Source organism: Neopelma chrysocephalum, unplaced genomic scaffold, assembly GCF_003984885.1.
Source record: "Neopelma chrysocephalum unplaced genomic scaffold, ASM398488v2 Primary Assembly neopelma1_104, whole genome shotgun sequence".
NCBI classification, from domain to species: Eukaryota; Metazoa; Chordata; class Aves; order Passeriformes; family Pipridae; genus Neopelma; species Neopelma chrysocephalum.
The window spans coordinates 1,591,468-1,603,668 of NW_020897768.1; the positions used below are offsets into that span (position 1 = coordinate 1,591,468).

Consider the following 12,201-nt stretch of genomic DNA (forward strand, 5'->3'; position numbering starts at 1 on the left):
ATTATTTTTCCAACTAGCAATATATATGCATGAAGCATGAGCCTCTCCTAGCTCCCAAGAGAGATCTTCCACCCCCCAGTGTCTTGTTAAAGTCACTTCTCAGAACCTTTTAAGTTGTGCAAAGAACTTATTCTATGGCTATTCCTTCTCCATCATAGGATTGTTAGGCTGAAGTAATTAAGCACTGCTAATGATAATAATAAAAGCCATTATCTTCAAGCACACATTTGATCTTCCTGTTAAGTCATCACATAAAGGCAGCATATTTATCTCAATTCTTCACCTTCCCTCCAAAACTTTACATACTCCATGTTCTCTAAATGTTTTTCTGAGATCTACACTTTCTGAATTAAAAATTTTACTGATGTTACATTTTAGTCCAATCAGAAATGGGGGGGGGGGGCAGGACCAAACAATAAAAAACAAGTGGGGCCCCACAGTGCTGGGCTAAGGGGAGCTGGAAACCAGCCCTGCTGCAGCATCAGTAGGGGGTTCATTCCCAGGAGGCTGATGTAGGGTCCCAGACTGTGGGATAGTGGGGGAGCCCGTCAGGGTGGGCTGGGACAGTCAAGCCCATTGCCACCCTGAGGGCTCAGACAAAACCAATACTAACAGCAACCGTGATACCAATTTAAACATAAAAATAGCTTTAGCCTGATGTCAAAAGCAAAAGGGGCCCAATGTAAGCGATAAAACACTCTGCTTGCAGATAAAACTGTTGTCACACTAAAAATATCAGCAGCAACTGACACACAAAAATTCCTGTTTACAAACTCACAGGAAGAACCAAATCATGAAAGATGCCACTCTTAACGAAGCAGCCAACAGTGCCCATCAGGAAACATTCAACATGGGCAAGACAATCAGGAGAAGAGGAAAATATAAATATGTAATTACTGAAGTTAATAAAAATGTCATTAGAGCCTTCCAAATCAGAAAGGAACTATACTGCTAATTTTTAAAAGGTTAAATCTTGAAATCATGATTCAGCTTTTGTTTTGTTTAGTTGCCTCAAGATATAATTTAACAAGATGCTTATCTGCATGGTTACTGAATGTACTGTCAGTATTTTGGACAATAATATCACTAGTATTTAACAACAAGGATGATGCTCCTTATGTCATCTTCAAGTTTTAGAAAAATTTTAAAAGAACAATATGTGGCTACCAAACAGCGGAAAATCTTACTGCAGCTAAGATTTCAAGTGTCAAAAGTGATGATGGATTTCAAACAGCCAACAGTAGTATCTTTAAATTACTTATATTAAAAATAACCCTGTTTTATAGTTATAAAACAGTAAAGCATAACAGGTAAGTCACACGGAAGCAGGAGTAACCGAAATCAAAGCAACACTGCCCAAATACATATCTTAACAGGATAAAACAAGAAAACATTAGGGTACTAAGGGAAATTTTTGCTTTACCATACACACGTGCTCCTGTATTTCTAATACTTTCCCACCCTATACATGTACCATAAACATGATTAGAAGATGGAGGGAAGTTATAAAGTAATTTTTAAAAAAGGATAGAGAGTGCAGTGTTGATCCCTTTTCACATGAACATTAGGGAGTATAATTTACTTTGGTAGCAGAAGGCTAGTAATCTAAATATCCAATGCTAACAAGTAAACAGACAGTAAACAGTGCTACAGAAGTTTGCTGTGGCAGAAACTTTTCCTTAGTGAGATAGAAGTCCTAACCAGACAATGGCAGGAAAAAGTAGAGGAACAAAAAAAGCAGGAGACATAGTACCTATCAAAAAGAAAGGAGAATTTTTTTACAAAATCAGACGACAACACACATGTTCATGGATGATCAGAATCAGAGAGGCAGTGGGAGTAGACAAGCCACTGCAATGGCTAAGTATCTGAATGAACTCTTTACTGAGAAATGACCTAGTCTTTAAGATGACAATTTGTTTTTCCTCTCACCACAGCCTCCTTTACAGAAAAATTACCAAGTTCCATCACAGGAAGGAATCTCAAAGAATAGGTGATGTAGCCTCACAGGAAACCTAAACACCTACAAGCATTACCAATTACCATGAACTTACTATAAATTCAGAAAGAACTTAAGGTGTCAGAGAAAAAAACTGCTTATAAAAACTTACACTAAAATACATCACTGTTCTCCAAATTATTTGTAAGAAATAAATGAAGAAGCTTGAGAAATTATTGATATAACTCTGATCAGTTCCAACCAAGAGTAACTGGAAAGCATAAATTAAAACAAAATAACCAAACCTAAAAAACTGGGGAAAGTACTGACAATATAATGCCAAATTCCCATGATTTCTGTCACAATAAACCAAATTCCTCCATAATTGTTTGACATTCTCTGAGTTAAAGAAAAACCTAGGGTGTGTGTATGGGTATATACACACATATATGTACTAACATACACATATATGTTTACATATATATTATATATATATGTAAATACAGGGAAATTTGACACATTTCCCAAAGCTTACTAAAACCAACCAGGATACAGTACACAATGGTACTGTAGCCTGAAAAATTACTTAAAGAATAATAAGTCTTGAATTCTGGCTGCCTTCCAATGAGAAGAATGGTGTGGTTTTCCAGAAGTCATCAATGCATTCTGCATTTATCACAGATTTCGAAAAGGCAGTAAACAAAAAAATTTGATTTTGTCTGATGATATAAATGTGTTCAAATTGGGAGAACTCCAAAATTTTAAGACTCATAAACTAACTTATTGAAACTAGAAAGATTATTAGACAATGGCAAGATATGAAATATAATTTAAACAAAAAGTCAAAAAATACTGGTAATGAAAAACAAGAAGATAAGCATCTCTGAACTACCAAGACCATCAGTGGAAAACTGTCTGCTAACTGCCCAAAGATCAATAAATCTTATACTTGGTATTCAAGAACTATCTAAAAAAAAAAATCAAAGAGAGTTCTTAAATACATATCAAAGACATACTACTTAAAACAGTAATGCAACAAAAGTACTACATACAATCACACATCACAAAGAACATCAACAGTAAGAGGACTGAAGTGCATGTACTGCCATTAAATGTTTTAGTACTATGGCACAGAAAGAACTTACAAGTATAAAGAAATTGTAGAAGCTAAGATTTTTAACAATGAAATACAGAACTGAGAGCATTTTAGCTGAAATACAAAAAAAAATATGAAAATACCAAAAATGTTAATTAGACTGCTTTTTGCATATTTGCTAGACTGAAAAAAATCAAATTGCAAGCAGACTCCATTATTTCATATAGCATCTAAGCCATTTGTCAACACTAACTCCTAGTCATGGAGACAAATGTGTGATAATCTGTTTATTTACTAGAAAGAAAAATAGCAAACAAATCAACCTAAAATTATTTATCAGTCAAGTCATTAAACCATTACATGGAAAACACATATTCGGAGTTTCAAATGCAGTTAAGATATAGAAAACATCTTGGTGCATTTCATGATTAATTAACTTGGTCACACACAACAGGGAAGTGCACTGCTTTCACTGGCAGTGCAAAACCAGACCGCCTCTCACCCTGAACAGCATTGCTCACACACCCAGGTGCAAGTCAGAGTACTGAAACCAACAGCAAAAGAAATACAGTCATTTCAGACTAAGTGACCGTGCTAGTGTCTGTCTCCTTGGTGGTGTTCCCTCTCTTTGTACTTTCCCTGAGAGGCATTAAACTCTACGCTTGAAATTCTCTCCCAGTAGGACACCAGCACGTCAGTACACAACTTGATACCCAAGCCCCAGTCAGGCTTTATCCTGATTCTCGGAACTCAAGTTCACAGGAGGAACCAGCACACGGGCACATAGCCTGAGAAATCTCATTCCACACACATACAGTTCTTACATTTGATTGGGACAAGGAAAAGCTTACAGATTTCTCTACAGCTTCAGCTACAGTTCAGGGAGTGAAGCCCACACTGCTTTCTGGGACTAGAGTGAGTGCTCCAGGGTGCTCTCTGTGCCAGTGGCAGGTAGGAGGAGAATGGAATAAAGGTCTTCTCTTTTTGCATCATGGGAGGGAAAGATCAGCCTGATGAGGAAATACAATTCACTCCTCTGCAAAGTTGGTACTGGAGAGTTCAAGTGTGTCCCACGAGAAGCCCCTCAATGCAAGTCCATCTTCTGTATGCCCTTCGTAGGTGCAGGCCCACAAGGAATTCAATCTACAGCTAAAATTTAACTTGAAAGTGAAGGAAGAAAGGGGAACCAAGGGCAGAGTAACAGAATCACACTGGGTCTTCCAGATGCTAGGAACAGTCTTTTTAAAAAGATAAAAGCTTCCCCCAACCTCCAATGAAGAAGTATGCCCCCAAAAAGGCAACTGACCAAAGATCAGAACTGAGTAGGCTCAAAGTGTATTGGTTGAGGAAATGCAAAGAAAATATGCAACATCCAGCACAAACTATACAAAGATCCATCAACATTTCAGTCATACTTCCAGATCTCCAACAAACCATTCACAATGTTGGCCACTGAAATGGCTACAAAATTCTAGGCACCAAATTCAAAGTACATTTCAAGCTTAGAATAAAAATTATTTCCCACTTGCTATTTTTATTTAATCAAATCCTAACATTTGTTATTAAATTGCAAGTTATTGCAGAGACACATGATCTCAGAATGTAAACTTGATTCTTTAAATTCTCTTGTGGTTCCCAAAGCAAAGTAATGCTTCAGTATGACAGTCAAAATATCAAGGCATAAACATGTATTGTTTCTACAACACTAATGTAATCTTTATAAATGAGATTATAACTGAGATTATAACTGTTTTGATGCTGCTCAGTCCTACTGTACACCCACTTTAAACAGCATGTTGGATGGCTGGACTCAGAGTAATCCAACATCTAAAGGAAATGTATATCCGTGAGAAAGCAAAAATAAATGTACAATTTAAGTAGAAACATACAATGCTTACAAGAATCAGTGTGATTTCATTTAATACAATTTGCAACAGCAGAAAATGAGAATTTGGGTTGATATTCTCAGAGGTAGGCTAGATCTGGCCTCACAAGAAGTATATGGACTTCATTAACAAGGGCTCTATTTTAAAACATTGAAACAGAACAATGCAAAAGTATCCTGTTGAGCATGGGAAAATTACAAGGTAATTTCATCAAGGGACCTAATCAACTTTGGCTTTCTTCCTGTAGCTTATGTATATCTGTTCTTCTCTCCTTTAAAGAGATACTGCGCCAAATGCTGCCTTAACTCTAGTGTAGACTGGAGACAGACAAAAATTTCCTGCAAAGAAGAAAAACAAAAACCTATCCCAAATGACAATAAATGTTTCTCAGCAACTCTTTTGTTAAAAATTGAATGAAGAGGGCAGAAGACACAAAGCCTGAGAAACAGGGCTGCTCAAAAATACAAAGAAAATTTCTGTATGTTTGAAATATATGTTCTTTTTAATTCAGAAATCAACCTGCTTTCTAAAAATTACAATAATTTTTCTCCAGAGAAGTTTTCATGCTTAAAACTTTTCAAAAACTGAATTTTAAATGCAGAATTAATCTGTAATACATGGTATTATGAAATGGTTTCCAGCATAAGGTTATGATCTGAACAACATATAGTCACTTGGGAGAGAATTTCCAAGGCAAAAACAGTAGTGAAGCACCTAATTGCTATTAGAAGTCACTGGGACTAGTAATCACATTGCTGTGTGTGCTTTTGAAAACATCCTAGTCTGAAACTAGAACTACCTTAGCAACAATACCTCATTCACCGAAGTTATACATAACTACACAGCAGTGGCTTCTCCAGACAAATGCTCTAGTCATTTCCTAATTTCTAGGATGTAATGTAAACCCTTTATCTCTAGATTAAAAATTTATCTAAAGACAAAGTAATTTAAAGTATTAAATATTTACAAACATCAATATCTAAGTTCCTGACTCACAGTAAACTTAACAGAGGTTTTGTTTGAATAAAAAGCACTGCATTGCAAGTGCTATTTATCTTTCAAAAAAGCTCTTTTGCTAAACCACTCAGGATGCTTTAATATTATTATTACTGCTAAATGTCTGTCCAAATGATCACACTCATTTTCTAATGCTGCTTCTACCATGCCTAAGAGACCTTGTCACATGAGGAACACCCAGAGGGTAATCTGATCAGGCAGAAGCAAAGTCTACAGGCAGACTCTGACAGGATATTCATTTCAGTACCCAGCAAGAAACTTTCCAGTACTACTCTGTTCACCGATAGACTCATCTGCAAATTGCCCAAAACATGTCTCTGAAAGCTGTATATAAAGGGTCACACTTTTACCCATTTTGTGAACTAAAACATACATACATCTCTCTAATCCCAGTATAGAAGAGCTCTACTAATTTTAGATCCACGTGGTTCAAAGTGTCATAGCTGTCAGATAGCTGGATACCTGAACCTCAGGCCAAACTAATTTAGTTTTCCAACACGATTAAACTATGAACCCCATTTAAGTGCTGATCTATATTTATATGCATTGCAGAACACATCATTAAATCCTGTAATTTCACGTTAACTATGAAATTGAACAATCAAGATATGTTTAAAAGCAAACAAAAAGTTTAAAAGGGACATGTGGCTATAATCAAGTTCATGATTTTGGCCTATGCCACTGGAAAGCCCATCAGAGGCCTAATCCTCCTTGTCTTACAGAAATAGTTACACTAATTGTGTTATTGCAATGTGCAGAATTTAACCCTCAACATATTTGCCTAGAATCTTCATCCTTTCACAAATTTACTGGCAGCTATTGTCATCTTGTACAAAATCCAAAGAATTGATAGACTAACACTTGACAGCAAAATGATGTACTCACCAGGTATCGTAAAATTAAAACTGGAAATATACTGACTTGCTTTTAATGCAGCTACAGCCAAATAGGAAGGCCCTAAAGGAGGGCTGATTTCAGCCAGGAATATGCCTTATCAAAGGCTGAGCTATTACTTGAGCCTAAGATTGGGAAGAGGCTTGCATGGGTGAGTTTCCAAAGCCAGTCTTTCCCCACAAAAGCACCAGAGTCTGCCTACACAGATCAAATTGTAGGATCTGGCTATTAACATGCCCTTCAGGATTTGACCAGTGGACTGAAGTGTCTTTGTAAGCATTGTTTCACCTGTTTGAAAGCTGGGTTGACTGGAAGCATTCAGTACATGAATATTTTCACCCACTACAGAAAATCAAGGCTTTGTTAAATTAAACGGCTTTAATGATGTTTTACAGGAAACATTTCAGGCATGCAGCAATAAGCTGCATTCATATTTGACCTTTACAAAACTTTATTCTTTAACCCTGAACTTATAAAATACTTGCACTTAAAAGCATGTGAATAGGCCCATTTTTATTTTACACACTTAATTCCAAGTACATGTTGAAATGATGGAATAAATTCCTCAAATCAGGCATGTTCTAAATAGTGTAGAGGGGAAAAAATAATGCATAATCTGGTTCTCAAGCACAATATCACTAGAAATAACCCAGCTAGATCACAGCTCACAATTGCAAACACCTCAACCAAAAATATAAACTGAGTCAAAACAAGCTCTTTAACACAATAATGACTGAAGATTATTTTCCTTTTTTCCTCCCTCTCGGTTTTCACTCTACAAAAAGAATTATGAAATATTCCTGTGAGCTCTATTCAAAGATGTTGCTGACTCAGTGGGAATTGGGAAGTACCAGAAAAGCACTGAAGCAGACCTTTCATCTCTGCCCCAATTCACCTACCAAAGATATTTGAATTGATAGCCAAATTCTGTCTTAGTCAACCCGACAGGTATCTGTTAAAATCATGGAGAAGCAACTGTAGTTTATATATATCAAACTCAGCTTCAGAAACTGCTGCCCATATCTTGAGGCCTTTATGCAGACAAACCTGGCCAGCATTCAGGTTCTTGTTATTTTACTCCAAGACCTCTTCAACTTTGCTCAAGTGAAGAGCTCATATAAGTCAAATCAGCAAGATCTGGTTCTTATTTAGGATGAAATGCACCCAAGATATGCCATCTCCAAGCACTTTAAAAGATAAAACTTTCTGCTTAAATAAAGAGGATGTTGAAACAGAGTAAGACCGCAGGCTTTATATTTTTATGTGGCCTAAGTTTTCCATTAATTTTGGTTGACTTCAGGCAGCACAAGAGCTATTATGTTTCCATCCCTAAATGAAGACATTTTCTGTTGGCTAAAATCCTTTCTTCCCAGGAGGCTAACCTGCTGTAGGAAATGTACTAGGAACATGGGAAACAGTGTCTTGTTGCTGAAGATTTGCGCGGTGGCAAAGAAAGGATTAGGTGACATGCAGCTGGATAATCCACACGTGCCCTCCACTAACCAGCAAAAAGGACTTTCCCATTTGAAAAAAAAAAAAGTGATCAGTTCCAAGGCTAGTTACTACCAGCACCCGAAAGAGGTCAGAGAACACCATCCATGGTGGAAATTCCTTGCAAAACTAACACATATCTGGCATCAGGTTTTGTTATGCCAAAAAAGGAAAAGAAATTAAAAGCACCTAATCAATCAGGATTTCCTTCTATGTTCAAAATCAGAAGCCCTGAAGCAGGAGATCCAAGTAGTTCAGAGCTGAGACCCCCAGAGCAAGATTTCTGCTGATTGAAAATTCAGGTCACTAACTTCAAAGCATAAATGAGGAAATTTAGAAATTCACAGATTCTGAGCCCAGGAGCACCTGTCAGGGCCCCTTCTGTCTTTTGCTCTAGGAAGCCACCTCTGAAGAAGAATATGTCTGGACTAAGTCTGATACCAAACACACGTAAGACCCTCCGAATTCCTAAAATGCAGCAGCAGTTCATTTTTAGATGTACAAAAACCATTCTGTGCAAATGCTCCCTTCCTGAATTCAGCTCAAAGGAGCTGCATGACAGGCATCTATTGTTTTTTATCTTAATTCAAAAACTGTACCCAAACAATGTCAGAACAGCTTTACTTGACACTACCATCAATCAGTCATTAGAAAAAACCACATTGCTTCTGAACCCTACACAGGCAATAAAATGCATCAGATGACCCGCTAGCTCTCGTCCATCTCCAGCGTCATTGTTCTCAGAATACAGAACCAGAGCTGTTTGCTGTCTTCAGCTGAATGTGTAGTATTACAGATCTTTATAAAGCAAGAGAGCAATGCCAATAGTGAAACACAGTGTACTGAAGTTTAAACAACCCAACCCAAGTTTTGATATCCCCAGTCCCAGACTTGCCCCTCCTTCCTACAGAGACAGGGGCTATGCAGTGAGCCCAAAGTACCCAAAGGAAGTCCTAATCAGGCACCCAATCCAAACAAAATATTCATGTGATGCCTTTCCTAGCGTTAACAACAATTTAGTAATGTCCCTGAACCGCAAGGCTGTGTTTTTCATGGGCAGTCACGTCAAGCTTAATTTCCTAATAGATCTGTTTCCTATAGATGTAGATATATAAATCTACAGCTTTAAAAGGTCTGCATGGTCAGATAACCCTATATATTTTAAAATTTTAGAGCTCACATGATTGTAAGAACATTATTGAATAACTGTGATTTATTCAACATTTAACTCAATGAATTAGCTCTTTTTCAGATACCACAAGCGCACAGTCATTAACAGATGCGCCCATATCAATAAGGATGTCAAGGGAGACAACTTAGTTACCTAATTGTTCAAAATGTTGCAGCAAAAAGAAGATTGTTGCAATTGCTATTCAAATAAATGTTTACTACCTCAACTGAAAAATATATTAAGAAGTTTTATTGAAACTAACTAACCATTTCAGAGGGATGATGTATATAAGTTGATTGCCAGTGTATTACTTCAGATTTATAGCAGAGGAAATCTGATGAAAATACTGCATTTACAGCTTAAAATGGTGATCTTCAAATATTTAATGCTCAAATAATGATGGTATGGAACAATGCATAACTGTGCCATTGGATAGAGGTGGCATTTAATGTTTTAATAATTAAAAGTATATGAAATACTATTGGACATTTTTTTACTTATCAAGAAGGCTGCAGCTAACAATTTTATTAATTTTGTTCCCATGCAATGGTGAGATAGTTATTCTTGCTGCTTTGTAAGTTAAGTTCTTTACAACCTCCTAGAGTCAAATAAAGTTTGAGATAAAGTCGAACCTTTAGTTATAATAACAAATATTTGTACAATTTCTCATCTTCCTATTCAGTCACAAACAAGATGTATAGTTTATCTGAAGCGTTTTACATATTTCACTAGATGTTTTATTGCCACTCTCACAATAAAGGCTTTGGCTTTGAATGCTTCAAGGTGATACCAGTAAAGAAGCTTTTTTTTTCCCCTGAATAAGTAGCTTGATTCAACAGGATTTCTAAATCATCTGAGATAACATGACTTCTTTTCTCCACCAAAATGCTTCATAAATACTGTCAAATATTTACTACATGAATTAATTAAAAATAAATAAATAAAAAATCGACAATCAGCAACTGAGTGGACCAGGAATCAGAAAATAACACTCTCTTCTCCCACAGCAAACAGCACTTCTGTGCTATCTCAGATTTAGCAAACAGTTGCCTAATTATTTACTGTCATACGATCAGCAGACAATTTCGAGACACACGAATATCCTGCTTTCAACTGTTAAAGCAACAAGGTACTTGGTATTGCAAGGTCTTCAAGATTGCAGCCTACTTTGGCTGCAGAAAAGAATGAAAAGTAAAATTTCACTTTTCTACATTTAAAACGGGCAGCTTCTATCTTCCTCAATCAACATCTTAATGATGCAGCATCATACAATCCCAAGACTTCAAGACAGGCAATGAATTTTGTACAGCTGACTCTGCTAGTTACAGTACTCAACAGCTGGGGCATAGATAATCTGGCACCCTGATAATACCCTAGATGAGTATGAGAGTGTTCTGCAGACTATAACAAGGAAAAAAAAAAAAAAGAAAAAAGAACTATCAGCATTAAAATTATAGATTGGAGCTCATCTTATAAAGTCAACATGATTTGCATTCAATTAAGAAAGTTACTAAAAGAGGTGTTTACAAAAATGAGAAATTCAGAGAAATGGCACTCCCTCTTCAAAGCCTGTATTGTAGCAATTCTTTTCTGATTAGATCAGCTCCCATAGCAAGTCATCAGAACAACAATCGCTGTAGTGAAGTCATACTACTGGGACTAGAATGGGAAATCATGACTGGCTTGGAAATGTATTTTAAAAAATAATGTGTTTTCCAGGTTTCCAATATATCTTAATTAAAACAAGTCCAAATCTTTACCTCTGCTCCAAATGGCTGAATAAAGTATACCTTGAGTAGCAAAACACAGCATACCAATATACCAAATATGGCACGGAAAACTAAGACAACAGAAACTAAATCCTTCCAAATAATTTCAGGATTTGGCTGTCACTGAAAATAGCGTGTGAATGGACTCAATATTACCACCATAACATTATATACTCAAATATTTTCAGAATGTGCTTATTTCTTATAGATATGTAAATTAGTTTTTGGAGTTTAACTGAAATCCTTTTGTTCCCCAACACGTGAAAACTAAATCTTTCAGCCCTTTTCCTGATAAAGCTCCCCTTGAAATAGGGGAAATGAGGCTTAATCTCTTTCCCAGGTTTTTAAGCAAGTAGACCAACTCGTATGAACCTTATTAAACCTGATTCTAGCAAGAAATCAAAGGTAATCCAAAGCATAATAGCAGTGCTTTGGGTTAGAACCAGAACAGAAAAACAAGTTTTCTTGTTTACAAAGTAAACAGTCCATCAGATCTAAAATTCTGCAAAAATCAGTTCAGCTACATATAAACTGATGACCTAAGAAATAGGGGAGAATGGAATAAAGATGTTCTTTTGAAGATGAGGGTAATCAACAAATGGTAATTATTTCTCTCAACTAAAATGTCCTAATGCATTTCAGTACAGAAACAGTGCACATGCTCCATAGCTGCATTGACACAACGGGCAACAGACACAAAGGAGTCATTAGTCAATACTATTAATGACACATGAAATTGCAAGTGACATCGATATAAAGTAAACTCAGATCTGGCAAGTTCTCATAGTCAAAATAACCACGTGTAGAGGGTTTATTTTTCAAAATATTACCACTAGCAACCTGGAATAAGTAAAATCGATTATCAGTATCTTCAAATCAAGCTGTCTTAAACTATGCCACTCCCATTCCCATCAGTGGAAATCATTTAACAAAAATCT

General features: G+C 36.4%; 1 protein-coding gene across 10 annotated transcripts in view; it reads right to left on the bottom strand.

Moving 5' to 3' along the window:
• Positions 1 to 12,201, bottom strand: part of DST (dystonin) — a 305,079-nt gene that overhangs the window by 255,650 nt on the left and 37,228 nt on the right. The window lies entirely within an intron of this gene.